The sequence below is a fragment of the Gossypium hirsutum genome, chromosome A13, assembly GCF_007990345.1.
Source record: "Gossypium hirsutum isolate 1008001.06 chromosome A13, Gossypium_hirsutum_v2.1, whole genome shotgun sequence".
NCBI lineage: Eukaryota > Viridiplantae > Streptophyta > Magnoliopsida > Malvales > Malvaceae > Gossypium > Gossypium hirsutum.
Window position 1 is genome coordinate 29,223,472 of NC_053436.1, and position 15,445 is coordinate 29,238,916.

At 39.7% G+C, this 15,445-nt stretch overlaps 1 non-coding gene across 1 annotated transcript; it reads right to left on the reverse strand.

Annotated features, from left to right (window-relative positions):
• Window positions 1-6,024: 6,024 nt before the first annotated feature.
• LOC121212822 (small nucleolar RNA R71) lies at window positions 6,025-6,130 on the reverse strand. Its single transcript, XR_005908196.1, has one exon. It is a non-coding gene; the product is annotated as a small nucleolar RNA R71 (small nucleolar RNA).
• Window positions 6,131-15,445: the final 9,315 nt, after the last annotated feature.

Genomic DNA, 15,445 nt, shown 5'->3' on the forward strand with positions numbered 1-15,445 from the left:
TGTTGAATTGTAATCTTGAGATTGAGTTGAGTTTATTTTATACAAGCTTACTAAGCTTTAAAGCTTACTTTGTTTAGTTTTCCGTGTTTTATAGTGTTTTCAAGCTAGCTCAAATTTGAGGATCGTCGGAGATCGCTTCACACTATCCACATATCACTCCGTACCTATGAAATTTGGTATTTTAAGTATATGGCAAGTATAGGGACTTGGTCTTTTAGTATATGTATTTTGGCCATTTGTGTTGGCTTGTAAATATTAGGTTTGGTTTATATATACATAGCCATGTGAGTTGGCTTATAATGGTGAATTTGATGATATATAAAAGTGTGCATATAACGCCCCGAATTTCTGGGCCTAGAAGTATTGGGCCTTGTGCGTGGGAGCTGCTAGGAGACTGCACACAAAAGTTTATGTGTGGAAGAAATATCACACAAGAGTGTATATGCTTCAGTGGTTAAGTGTTCTGGGTGTGTTGGAGAGGTCTTAGGTTGAATGTACCACTTTATAAAATAAACTAATGTAACTGGGATTTTACTCAAGTTTTCAAATAAGAAGGGTTTTCAATGAAAACATGGTTTCTGAAAAACACTTCAATGTGACACGTCAGATTCGGGCCTAACTTCTAGGCCGGGTTTGGGGAGTTACATTTAGTGGTAACAGAGCCAGGTTGCAAAACTTGGCTGTGGATTGGGTTTTAAAATTGAATTTCTGAAAGAATTATTTCAAAGGATTTGAAAGGATTTGGAGTATTCAAAATGTTTTCTAAATGTTTTCCTGAAAGTGTGGGTTACTGAGTCTCTGGCACCGAATCCGTAAGTATTTTTAAATATTAGACTGTACTTAAAATTAGATTTTTGTATTTATTTATTCTATGTGTGCTCTGGAAGTGTAGATTCTTAAGCGAGCAACAGTAGCATAATGGATTCTGAAGGCAAGCAAGGTCGCGAGGAGCTGCTTGTTTCCCCAGAACATGAGATTGTTCAAGAGACGGAGGTCAAGGTAAGTCTACCAACTTCGGGTAGCGATAACCCGGATCTTAGTACAGAGGCACTGACTCAGTTGGTAAGGGAAGTGATGGAAGAAGTGTTTGAGGCAAGAGTTAAGGCGAATGATGAAACACTTCAGGCTAGGTGCTTGGATTGTAACAAGAAGAGAGATCGTAGTCCGTTGAAGCAGGAGCCTCATTCTATGAAACGTATTAAGACGCGTCCGAACTTTCTAACTTGCGAGCATGGTAAAATGCGTCATCCGGGTGATTGCCGGAGGAAGACAAGAGCATGTCTCTGATGCGGATCTAAGGAGCATCGGTTCGGGATTGCATAGTTCCTTTTAAGTCAGGTGTGTTTTGTTTGGATGTGATGTTTGGATATAGAAATTGTAAGCATGTGTGATAAATATCTATTTGCTTCTATGGTTAGATGTTTGATTAGGTGTAAGAGGTTAAATATTTGTTTAGGTGTAAGAGGTTTCGAGATCAAGTTAAAAGTGTATTAGTATTATTTAGATGAGAGTGCGTAGCAGTAACTACCCAGTTAGTTGGAAATTTCGGGGACAAAATTTCTTTAAGGAGGGGTGAATTGTAGCGCCCCAAATTTCTAGGCCTAGAAGTTTTGGGCCTTGTGCGTGGGAGCCGCTAGGATACTGCACATAAAAGTTTATGTGTGGAAGAAATATCACAATTGATTGTCTGTTGTAGTGGTTAAGTGATTAGGAGTGTCTGAGAGTGTTGGAGAAGTCCTGGGTTCAAACCTGGGCTTTAACAAAAATTTATGTTTTTCTCTTAAAGGAGCCTTGATGTTAGTAGGTAGGCTTTAAGAATATTTTTGATGAATTTATATCATAATGAGCAATGTAGTCTAGTGGAAGTGGCGTTACAAGTGAGCTAGTGGTCTGAGGTTCGAATCCCCACTTGGAAAAATAGATATTATTTTTACTGATAGCCATGAAAGGAGGTGGAGTTCGACTGAGACTCTGTGGATGACTTGGTCATGAGTGTTTCAAGGAAATTTGAATTGAAGGTTAAGTGATTTAGGGGAGTGTTTCAAGGGAAGAAGATTTGGATGAAGGGATTTGTTTGTAGTTCAAACTCGGTTGGTGGCTTAATTCAAGGAGAAAATCAGAGAATTTGAAATGGGAAGGGTTGGTTACCGAAATTTGAACTCCCCATTGTGCAAATTCGGTCATAGGACTTTTTTTTCCCAGAGTTCTGAATTCTTTTGTGCCATTTTGGGTTTTCTTTGTTTTCAGTTTTTGCTTCTTTTTTTTGTATTGCCGTGCATATTTTGGAATTTTACCGTTCATGCAACCTTTCTACCTCTTTGCCATTTTAGTATAGAATTGAAAGGCTGAATATAGGAGTTGTTCTTACATGTTTGTGGCTATTCTTTTCTTTCATTTCTGAACTGAACTTCTCCACCCTCTCCCTCTCTCATTTATTTTGCGTGAGCGAATAGCTTTTGGTCTCTTCTCCTCTTTTATTCCTTCTCTCAATTGCATTTTCCTTCTTTGTGGTTTAGCCAAATAGCACTTGCCTCCTCTCCATCGCCACTCATTCGGTTTTTCTTGGCTAGTCAATTGTCTTTCTGTTTAGAGCCGAATCCCTCTACACTTGAGTAAGGTAATTGATTTTGTTTGGGTTCACGGCTACTCTTCTCCCTCTTTCTCTCTTTGTCAATATAAGTTTCCTCCTTAACACTATCTTCATACATTATTTCGGATAGGAGTGTGACTATTTTTCATGGGACTCAAATCCTAGAATGTACCTTTGGAGGCCTATTACTCTTAAGTAGTGGTAAGTTATTGTTCTTTTGTTTCTAATCTTTGTCATTCACGGTCTTAGTTAACAAGGTGGTAATGCTATACAGATTTTGTCAAGTTTTGGAAGGTGGCTTTGATCGGTGGTTAACGAGAGGAATCAGTTGCTATTCAAGGTAGGCAGTCAATACCATTTGGAATCAGGTGCTATGTAAGGTTGTTAATTTTAACGATTAAAGGACTAACGTGGGGTTATGATTGAATCTAGGTTTAGCGTCGTGGGATTTGCTCACTTATCACAAACAGGTGTGTATCCGTACTCTATAAGCGGTATAGGTGTAAAGGTTGTAAATATGTGTGTAACCGTATGCCTTGTTTTGATAACCGGCTGAAAAGCTGAAAATGTGTGTGTTGTTTACTCTGCTATGACTGTAGATCGGCGAAATGTCGAAAAACCAAAAATATGGCGTATGATGCCACACGAGCCTGCGATTGCACGTGTGGTGAACCGAGCTCACAGAACGTGGGCGTACGATGAGGAAGGCCACCAAGAGTGAATTTGTGGGCTTAGGCCGTAGTGGGCCACTTAGGCCACGAAATGGGCCGAATAGGCCCAATGGGCCCGTAAGCCCGCTTGTGTCAAATCAACTGCTAGGTGGAATATGGTTGGGCTTGTCATGTCGCATAATGGCATAGGCCGTTTTGGGCCACGTTGGGCCAGACTAGGCCATGTGGGCCCACACGGATAAAATGTATGTTATGTGGTCAGTTTTGGAGTGGGTTACGTCGTTCGTATAGCCGTGAATAGTTCTGGGTTAAATAGGCGTATGGGCCCAATGGGCCCATGGGCCCGCGTGGGTAAATTTCACTGTTAAGCGGGAAGTAGATAGACTTGTCATATCGCACACATGACTTAGGTTGTTTTGGGCCTCGATGGGCCGCAATGGGCCGTATGGGCCCAATGGGCTCATGGGCCCACACGGATAAAATCTGCGATAAGTGACTATTAATGAACCGGGCTATGGTGTAAACATAGCCGTATCTAAATTTGGGCTAAATGGACCACACGAGTTTGTGGGCCAACTTGGGCCGAGTAATGGGCCTTAGGCCTACTTGTACCGTTATGTCTATTTAGGTTACTTAGGTAGCTCAAGGCGTCAATGGACCCTCGGTTGGGTCATTAAGACCCCCGACTTGTAAAATTACTAAAATACCCCTATTTTGTAAAATTACCGAAATACCCCTATAAGGTAAAATGACTGTTTTGCCCTTATGGGTAAATGACCGACTTAGACTATGAATTTGACCGATTTGACTGTGATCGTATGACTGTGTTTTAACTGACTTGACGGTGGTTGCACGATTGATATGCTTTTAATATATGTTTAAATGATTGTTATTGAGCATGACCATTTGGCATACAAGTGTGATGGTTGAGCATAATATACACGACATATTGCATGGGTTTGGGACATTGATACAGAGGAAGTTCTGATAGGATCTCATGGGTTGCACAAGACGACTATGGATCCAGTGTTGATCTATTAAGGTCGCACGGGTTGTACGAGATGACTGTGGACCGATGGACGGCTTAGTGCCGCTTAATCTGATTATGGCTCTGTGCCAACCTAAAAATGGCTCTGTGCCATCTTGACTATGGCTTTGTGTCAAACGTATTTACTCATGGCTATGTGCCTAACATATTTATTGATGACTCTGTGTCAATCATATTTACCTAAGGTTGTGTGCCGATTATATTATCGTCGCTGATGGTTATGTGCCAAATATAATACAGTTACCAATGGCTTTGTGTCAATTATAATACTGCTACTGAAGGCTCAGAGTTGCATATATACTAGCAGCTTTGCTGTGATTTTAGTTAGTGTCGTAACCGGTGCTAACATTAGTGTGCTGGCTGGGTGGGTCAATTTTATCCCCACGTAAGTGTAGGTTTGGTACGGATGGTGTGTTAGCTGGATCGTGGTGGGATGCATCCTCATACTATTGCATACTTGTTTATGAGATCTGTCACTGCATTGGGCTTAGGCCCACTTGTTCTGTTATTGGTTTGGGCTAGGCCCAATTGATTCTGTTATGGGCTGTGACCCAAATGATACTGTAATGGGCTTTGGCCCAGTATGCTCTGAACTGAATTGTACTATTACTGTTAAAGGGCTCTGGCCCAGATTGTTTCTGTTTCTATTTCGGTACACTGACTGTTATTCTAGTAAGGGGATTACACACTGAGTTTTCATAAGCTCACCCTGCTTATTAACTGTGCAGGTAATCCTTCTATTTTCTATGAATTCTTAGTTTAGTTAATTAGTTAGTTAAAACAAACTCCATTATTCTTAGGCTAGATAATAAAAAGACAGTCATTACTAGAACTTTTAGTTCCTTTGGGTTCGACAATCCGGTCTTGCTAAAACTATACTACTGTTCGATAGGTACACTTGCTTTCATCGTGATAATAGTTAGTTTCAAGAATGATTCATTATAAATTTGTAAAACTTATCACACAAAATCACGATCAAGTTTTTGGCGCCGTTGCCGGGGAACTAAGATATTAGGAACACTCAATTTTTATTACTTTAGCCATTTTATTTTTCTTGCAAGTTAATTCTATTTTATTTTTATTATTATTTATTAATTTACTTTTTCTTTCTCTTGGAAGGTTTTTATAGTTTATGACAAGAAGAAACCCATCAGGACCACTACTTTTTGACGAAGAAATCGATCGTACAGTTCGCAAAACCCAAAGAGAAATAAGGCGAAGCTTAAGATACAAAGAGAACATGCAAGAGGATGATATTCAAACCCCAACCGAGGAGATGGCTGAAAATCAAGACAATCAGCTACCTCGTGCAATACCCGCTGAACTAGCAAATTAGAATCCTACTCCTTGTACTATGTATGATTGTGCTAAACCTACTTTAACAGGAACTAAGTCAAGTATAGTTAGGCCTGCTATTGCTGCGAATAATTTTGAACTAAAACCTAACACTATTCAAATGATACAGCAATTTGTTCAATTTGATGGTTTGCAGGATGAGGATCCAAACACTCACTTGGCAAATTTCTTGGAATTCTGTGATACATTTAAAATTAATGGCGTTTCTGACGATGCCATTCATCTTCGGTTATTCCCTTTTTCATCAAGGAACAAAGCTAAACAGTGGTTGAACTCGTTACCACAAGGGTCATTTACTACTTGGGAACAAATGACCGAAAAATTTTTATTAAAATATTTTCTGCCGGTTAAAATGACGAAATTACGTAATGATATCTCTTCATTTGTGCAGATGGGCTTAGAAACTCTTTACGATGCATGGGAGAGATACAAGGACCTACTACGTAGGTGTCCTCACCATGGATTACCTCTATGGTTGCAAGTTCAAACATTCTACAGTGGTGTGAATCCCTCGACAAGACAGATGATTGATACAGCAGTCGAGGGAACCATCAATAACAAAACTTCTGAAGAGGCTTATGAATTTATTGAAGAGATGTCACTGAATAGCTATCAGTGGCAAGTCATGAGGACTAAGCCAACCAAACAGCAAGCGTTTATAATGTCGATTCGGTTACTATGCTTTCAAACCAAGTAGAGCTTCTAAATAAAAAGATTGATGGTTTACTTGGTTCTTCGCAGGTTCATCCAATAATGCACTGTAAAGTTAGTGGAGGTGGATCAAGCAATTTAGAATAACAATCCTATGGCCACAGCATGGAGAACGAACAATTAAATTACATGGGTAATAATCCTCAATGTCAAAATAATCCATATAGTAACACTTATAATGCAGGTTGGAGGAACCATCCCAATTTCTCCTGGGGTGGTCAAGGGAATCAAAGGCCACAGAATCCTCTGGGTTTTCAACAACCACCCTATCAATAGGAAAAGAAACCGAACCTTGAAGAGATGCTATCTAAATTTATCTCGGTGTTAGACACTCGTTTCCAGAACACTGAGACAACACTTAAAAATCAACAAGCGTCAATCCAAGGGCTCAAAACTCAAATAGGCCAGCTGTCCAAACTAATCTCTGAACGACCACAAGGTAGCTTGCCATGTAATACTGAACCCAACCCAAGGGAACAACTCAACGCAAACAATGTTCAAGATGAAGAAGGATTCGTTGAGCCTGAGCTAGAACCGAGGCAAGAAACTATGGTGAGCAAAGGTCAAGGTGAGGTAGGTCATAATAAAAACAAATCAGTGAATGTCAAATATAAACCTCGTGTGTCGTAACCTAATGCGACAAGGAAAAACCACTCAGATGAAAAATTTGGTAAATTTCTTAAACTTTTAAAAAAATTACATATTAACTTACTATTTATTGAAGCTCTATCACAGATGCCAAATGCAATGAAATTTTTAAAAGACCTTTTAGCAAATAAGCGGAAGTTGGACGAGGCATCGCATGTGGAGCTAAACGCAGTTTGCTTAGCTATTCTGCAGAATAACCTACCCAACAAATTAAAAGATCCAGGGAGTTTTACGATCCCTCACTTAATTGGTAGTTTAGATGTTAATCATGCTTTAGCTGATTTAGGGGCTAGTATTAACATCATGCCCTACAAAATGTTCAAACAATTAGGTCTTGAGAAACCTAAACAGACTAGGATGAGCATTCAATTAGCAGATAAAAATATAAGATTTCCTAGGGTATTATTAAAGATGTGCTAGTTAAAATCGATAAATTTATATTTCCCGTTGACTTCATTGTTCTAGACATAGAGGAGGAAAGCAACACTCCTTTGATTTTAGGAAGGCCCTTTTTAGCAACTGCTAAAACGATTATTGATGTTGGCACAGGTGAGCTTACACTTCGTGTGGGAGACGAAACAATCACCCTTCAAGCTCGCAATTCTGGCAACACATCAGAAATTGAAGGTGATTGTCTAAACCATTCTACTAAAACTAACAATATGGTGCAACCTACTTTGCAGGAAATGAGTCTGAAGGAAGTAGATGAGCCATTCTCAAGCAATAGTAGAGGACTTATTCATGAAGAACGAAGGCTACAAATTGAGGAGCTAGATGAATGGCGAACGCATAAACCGAGAACACATGATAAACAAAAACTACGCCAGGATGAGCTCAATACCTTTCCAAATCAACTTAAGGTTGGAGATAAAGTTTTATTAGATGCCGCAGATCCTCACATTATCACTACCAAACCGAATGACGAAATCCCTCTTATGGTACTTAGCATTTTCCCATTCAGTAAAGTCGAGGTAAATGATCCTAAGTTTGGCACTTTTAAGGTAAACAATACCCGCCTAAAACGTTATTTTGATAAGATTCACAGCCGGAATGAGGAGTATAAACTCCTCGAACCACCATGACCATTCAATGGAGAAGCAAGTCGAGCTTAGACTATAAATAAGTGCTTCTTGAGAGGCAACTCGAGCACTAACAGTACTAACTTCTTTAAATTTTAGTGTTTTAACACCTAACTTACTAACGGAGCTCTTGAATTCAAGTTTCCCATACAGACACGGCCTAGCACACGGACGTGCCTTAGGCCGTATGGAAATAGGGCAAAGCTTTTTCCTAGCACGGGCTACGATAAATCGCCACGGCCGTGCAACATGGCCATGGCGAAGCTACCAAAACAACATGGGCGTGCGACACGCCCGTAACTTGAGACCGTGGCTAAACCTGTCAAATTAACACGGGTGTGCGACACGCCTGTGCCAAGCAACTGCGGTCGAACCTGTTAATTGAACACGGGCGTGGGACTACATACACTAGCATGGGAGAAGCGAGGCCATGTGCACCCACACGCCTAAGGAACACGGGCGTGGGCCAACTGTCAGACGCGCACAAATTTAAAATTCGTGAATAACACAGGAAAAGATTGGGGAACACGGGCGTGTTCCCTGGCCGTGTGTCCCAAAATCTATAAACACCCTGCACTATTCATTGTCTTCTTCACTCAAAATCCCTAACCCTAGCTGTTGCAAGTCCACACGGCCTCCCTGCCACGCCCGTGCACTGCTTCCCACTCCATTTTTGACGCCCAATCTCTGTCCCTTAGCGTTTGTTTACTCTTTTCACTCCTATTTTACTTATTTCTAATGCTTAGTATCAAAATAATCTTCATTCTTCTCATAATATTTTCATTTTGCTCATTATTCTATTATTTAATTTGCATTCTTAGGTTATTTATCATACATTTCATGTTGAATCTAGTTGTTAGGAAAGCCTCATTCTATTGTCATACCCATGCCATTACTATGCTCATTCTCATGCTATTACCCTGCTAATGTCACAAAATTATGTTATCAAATTGATTATTTTGGTTGAGTTTTGTTAGTATTAGTAGTTTTGGCTGACATTGTTAGTTCAAATGTATGGCTTTTTCCTTTTTAAATTCGTTTACCTACTATTGTTCTCTTTTATATTGCAGGTATACAATGTCGTCTTCACCTGGTAAAAAGGTCGACGTCCTTGCTTCAAAGAAAAGAAAGGAAGCATCATCTTCGTCGGGTCCTACCGCGAAAATTCGCCACCCTTTCCTGCAGTTCCCCATTGAGCCCCAAGAAAAACTTTTCCAAATACTCTGGGCCTGACCTTTAGTTGCGGGCCGCTGGATCGACTGGGCTGCAGTAGAATAAGTTTAGTTGGCTGATGCAATTCGGGCTTTCCTAACTACCGACCCTTAGGAGCTTTTATTCGGGATCATCGAGCCAACATATCTCGACCTCACGATAGAACTATGCTCAATGTTTCATCTTCAGACCGTAATGACAAACTACGACGATCCCAGCACGTTCCAATTTTGCCTCAGCGAATTAGTCCACCAGCTAAGTCCCAGAATTCAGTACTGCACTGGGCTTATATACGGAGGAGTTCAAGGAGGAGAATGACTTACATGCTCTCAACCGCCACATCTATCGTTCCCCCTCAAAGTGCTAGGACGCCCTCGCCCCCGTCGCTGCCTCCTACAATCCTAGCCACTCCAAGGCATCGGCTCTGCCTCCGTATCTGAGGTACTTACATACTATTTTGTCTCACACGTTAACCGGAAGGAGAGAATGTGTAACACCCTGAATTTGGGCCTAGAAGTATTGGGCCTTGAGTACGGGTCCGTAAGGAGGTTGTATATAGATATTTAATTGTGCAATGAAATGACACAATTAAATGTCTGCTTTGGTGGTTAATGGCCCTAAGAAGTGTTAGAGAAATCTTGGGTTCAAACTTGGGCTTTACCAAAAATTTTGGTATTAAGTGAAAAAAAAAACCTGGATGCTTGGATGAGGGCCTTTTAAATTATTGTGTTAAATAAATGACACAAGGAAGCTTGTAGTCTAGTGGTTGTGGCGTCATTAAGGTTGTATGGGAGCCTGGGTTCAAGCTTTGGCTCTTGCAATTTATTTTGGTTTTTTTAAGGGAACCTGGACTTTGCCCTTTAGACTTTATAATTAATTAGGGATAAAATATGACACAAAAACCCTTGTGGCTTAATGGCAACTAGCGTGTGGAGCATCTGAGGAGAGGCATGGGTTCGAATACCATGGCAAGCAAGGAGCATTTATTTTGCTAATAGGGGGCGGCAAGAGTTGGTGTTGAATTTAAACTCTGATGTTGGAGGGATCCCACATCAGGAAGCTAACATAAGAGTGGTTGCGAAGCTGGCTTTAAATAGAGGAAACTATGAGGAGAGTAAAGGTACCTTTCTTGGTTGATCCCTTTCGCTGTATGGCGTGCTCGTTTGGGTTGGGCATCGGCTAAGAGTGCTCGGAGCGTGGATTAACTCCAGTCTCCTATCAGGTGTGTATTTATCACTACTCTAGCTGTAGGATGGCTACTTCGGGCCGCGATGGGCCGAAAAGGGCTATGTGGGCCCAATGGGCCTGCGGGCCTAATTGGATAAGTTGTTTGATTGTGTAGTAAATATTAGACTAGGCTAGGTGAATCCCATATTCGTGGCTAGATTTGGGCTAAAAGGGCCACACGAGCGTGTGGGCCTATTTGGGCCGAGAATGGGCTTTAGGGCCATTTGTATTGTTATCCCTGTTTAGAATACTTTAGTTTACCAATTATTGAAATGCCCTCTTGTAAAATTACCAAAGTACCCTCAATTTATAGAATTATCGTTTTACCCTCGATTTATAAAATTACCATTTTACCCTCAGCTTACAAAATTATCGTTTTACCCTCGATTGTGAAATTACTGAAATACCCCTATAGGATAGAATTACCAAAATAACCCTAGTTTGTGAAATTACCAAAATACCCCTAGTTTGTAAAATTACCAAAATACCCCTAGTTTGTAAAATTACCAAAATACCACTGGTTTGTGAAATTACCGAAATACCCTCAATTTGTAAAATTACCAAAATACCCCTAATTTACAAAATTATAGAAATACCCTTGACTTTCTAAAATTTATAGAAATACCATTGGTTTACAAAATTACTGAAATACCCTTGGTTGTTAGATTTACCAAAACACCCTTGTAGGATGAAATGACTAAAATACCCCTAATAGGTTAAAAGACCGTAAAGCCCCTGTAGGGTAAAGTGATCGTAATACCCCTGTATGGTAAAATGACGAATATGCCCTTATGTTCCGTATGACTGATGTGCTTAGGATTTACATATATTGATATTGGATTGGTTAAGTTTGAGTTATAGGTGGTGGTTATCGTAGGTGATTGATTTTGGAAACGTTTCAACTTCAACCCATAACAAGTGTGTAATAACCCTCGTAGTAGCTTAGATTAATATTCGTCGAAAAGCCGAAATGCTAAAATTCTGGCATTTTGGGAACTTGTGATTTTGCCTTTGCTTAAATATACGATAGATATGATATGATCGGTGTTTGGATCGATGGAGCCGGTAAGAGCGCAATTTTGTGCACGATGGTAAGTTGGGCCTCAATGGGCTAGAATCGGGCCCAATGGGCTTTCGGGCCATTTGGGTAAAACTGATAGAAAATGGAATCTGGAAAAGTTGCATGTTAACATGGTTAGTACTGTTGTAAAATTTGGATTAAGCAGGCTTAGTAGGCTAAATCAGCGTTCGTAGGGCCCATTAGAGGTTTTGGGCCCAAAATCCTGAATTTGATAAAGTGGGTTAAAGATCATTGTTTAAACACTCGAAAATATTGATAATTGTTAATGAACATGGAAAACCCTGATATTTGGTAAAATTACGAAATTACCCTTATAATATGAAAAATGACTGTTTTACCCTTGTGGGCAAGTGACTGACTTGGACTGTGTGGTTGATGGATTTGATTGTGAATATATGTTGGTGATATGAATGACTTGGCTGTGATTGTTTGATTCAACTATGGGCATGACATTCTGCATACATGACATGTTGCATGGGTTGGGTTTTATAAATGGAGGAAGTGCTAAAAGGGCTATGCCCTAGTTTACCGAAAAGGGCTTTGCCCCAGTTTATCAAAAAGGGCTTTGCCCCAGTTATTAAAAGAGGCTAGGCCTCCAGTTATATGATAAAGCAGCTATGCTGCCAGTGGAGAGTTTGGTTGGGTGGGTCGAGTTATTCCCCACATGGTGTGTTGGTTGGTACGGGTGGAGAGTAGCGGATGGTAGGTTGAGTAGTCTCCCCAAATGGGCTTGCATACATTCATTGATATTACATGTGATATTGAAATGGGCCTTTGGGCCATACCGCTTACAGTAAAGGCTTCGGCCAGTGATATGATTTATGAAAAGGCTTCGGCCCAGTATATGTCGAGACTGAATTAGGGCTTTGGCCCATATTGCTACTGTTTAAGGGCTAAGGCCCAGACTTTACTGTTACTGAATAGGGCTTTGGCCCAGATTGTACTGACACTGTGTTATTCACTGTTTGTTTGTTGTTAGGGATTACACACTGAGTTTTCGTAAACTCACCCCGTTTCTAACTGTGTATGTAATTCTTAAGCTTAGATGGTTTTGAGCTGCGAGGGACTCGGAGATGGTCACACTACTGTTTTTGTTTCTTTTAATTGCAATAAGTAGCCGATTTATTTCTTTATAAGTTTTATCTTATTAATATTATTATTTGGTTTGGGTTGTAATAAGGCCATTTTAATTATTTTTCTGGGATTATTTTATCTTATACCCTATATTTTTCTAATAACAATATGAGTTAGACCTAGGGCGCGTTTCCAAAATGATAATTGTTTTCAAAATAACACAATGATACAATTAATTGGTGTATCAAAAATATCTACTTAAATGAATTCCAACTCGTTTTTCTCGAAACCTAACCTAGCACCAAAGTGTGGCAATGGTTGTGGGCATGTCTAGGATTGGATCCAATCAAGAGCTTGGTACTTAAGCAGCCTTCATGGCTCACCTCCTCTGTTTCGGATACCTACCTGGTGCACAGCTTCCCTTCACTTTATTAACTTAGCAAAGACTATCTTTTAAAACACTAAGAAGGACGTTGAAAGAGGCATGGGTTTTCTTAAAAACTTTAATGTGACACGTCGAATCTGGCCGTAATGTCTGGGCCGGGTTTGGGGTGTTACAAAATGCACTGGCTTCGTCAACACTCACAATGCCTACTTTCTATGGTGTATGTCGCACGGGCACGTCATAGACCTTGCTTATTTCATCGCCCTTGCCATTCAACATCAGACGGAGCGGCATAGGAAAGGGGCCATCTCAATTGGCCCTTATGTGACTCGACTGACGTGACACTTTGGGCTCCTCAACATAGTAGCCTAATCATCCTCCCTCACCCTCATGGGCCAGATATCCCCACAGGGCATCTCGAGCATGCTAAGTATGAGGATGATCGAGAAGCGCCGAGGAACCTACCCTCCTCAATATCATCTCGCCTGATCTTTCGAGGAAGAGGCCGCCGAGGACATTACTGACGATGTCCCTCCACGTCATGAGGACCCACCGTCTCAGCCACCACCACCCTCTCGTCCAGTTCACGCAGCGGCTTCATATGCTAACATCTCTGAGTGCCTCACTCGATTCGAGCAGCAGTGTTTTCAACGATTTAATAACATTGATGCTACTCTACAATAGATTAGCACTTCCACATCTCATCGCCGCCACCACCTCGCGAACCATTTAGCGATGAAGATGTTTAAAAACTTTTATTTATTATTTTATTATTTTACTTTTATTTTATTTTAAGACTACTTTTTATTTTTCTTTCACCTTATTTTTATTAGGACTTATAATTATTATTTTATAATTTTTAATTTTGGCTAATTCATATTGAGTACTTACCCTTCCTTATATATTTCCTAAAAGAGTTTCTGATTCTATCACAGTTATAAAGAGCTCCAAAGCTCACTATTACTCAGGGACTCGAAACTCCACTGGGAAAGGTTCTCCACGACTACCATGTCCTGCTCGACCACGACCATAACCAACTTTAGATATAATATTCTTTTGGCGCAGGACTTATGGACTAATGAACCTCTACCACCACCGGAGTATCCTCCTCCTCCCTCATGCCAATTATTTTCCAAAACTCCAGTTCAAGGAAATCCATTATCACTTAAGAAGTTTCACTTCTTTCCCTTTCTTATTTTTATATTCTTTTCTACATATCTATCTTTGTATATTGAGGGCAATGTACATCTTAAGTGTGGAGGGTATTCATTTCACTATCAGAAAAATCACTGAATGATTTCGTTGTTCTCTTGAAAAGCTCTCATATCATGTTTGGGATAAATTTTTATTGATTTATGACTTTTATTGATATATCTTGAATTAAAACATAGGCATTTATGCATTGATTGTTTAAACTTTAAGACATCAAGGAATCAAGTATGATAAGTTGATTTTTGAAGAATTAAAAACTTTTAGGTTGTTTCCTTAAGTTTAGGTATTATGTTAAGTTGGAATTCACAAGTTTAAAGATCAAAAAGTCATAATTTTTGTGAGATCTTGAGCCTTTAGAGCATCTATTATTTCTTTCATGCTCACTTTCATTATGAGTGCGTCAGTATTGAATTGTTATTCTAGAACTTGCTTGATTATGCATGTCAAGACCACACCATTTGATTTGATATGTCAAAATGATAAAGGCACTTAGGTTTAACCCACTCACTCCATAAAAGCCTACCTTCACAATTAACCCTTAGTGAACCGCCTTGAGCCTAACAACCCATTCATTTATTTACCCTCAATATTAACCCATAACTCATTATTGTTGAAATCCCCTAAATTAATTTGATCCCTATTTTTGTCGAGATTTGAGTTGGAATAATTGCTTCGCTATGTTTTATTCTTTTTTTTTAGTAATTTGACTTGTTCTTAAAAAAAAGTGTATACATATTAGTAATAGTGATCTTCTGAGCTAAAGAAGTTAAATTCCATATTCTGAGAAGAAAGCTCTGTTGTACGCAATTGTTGACTAGTCATTTTTCTAGTTAGGTAATTTTTCAATTAAATCTTGATTCTAACCCTTTCTTTCAGCTTGTGACCACACCTCCTAACCAAGCCTCGTTACAACCCTCTAAAGACCTTTCGATTGATGTTTCATCTCAATTTATAGTGGTGGAGATTTGATTTTCATACAAGCCTATGGTAATGACTTTTCATTATTGACTATTAAGTGCCTCATTTATTGTCCTTAAACACCTCGAGTGATTTGAGTGAATCTTTAGTGAGATGTGAAACTCTGTGACATTTTGAATCAAAGGTAATTACTTAGACGAGGGAAGACACCTATGTTTTCATGATAAAATACT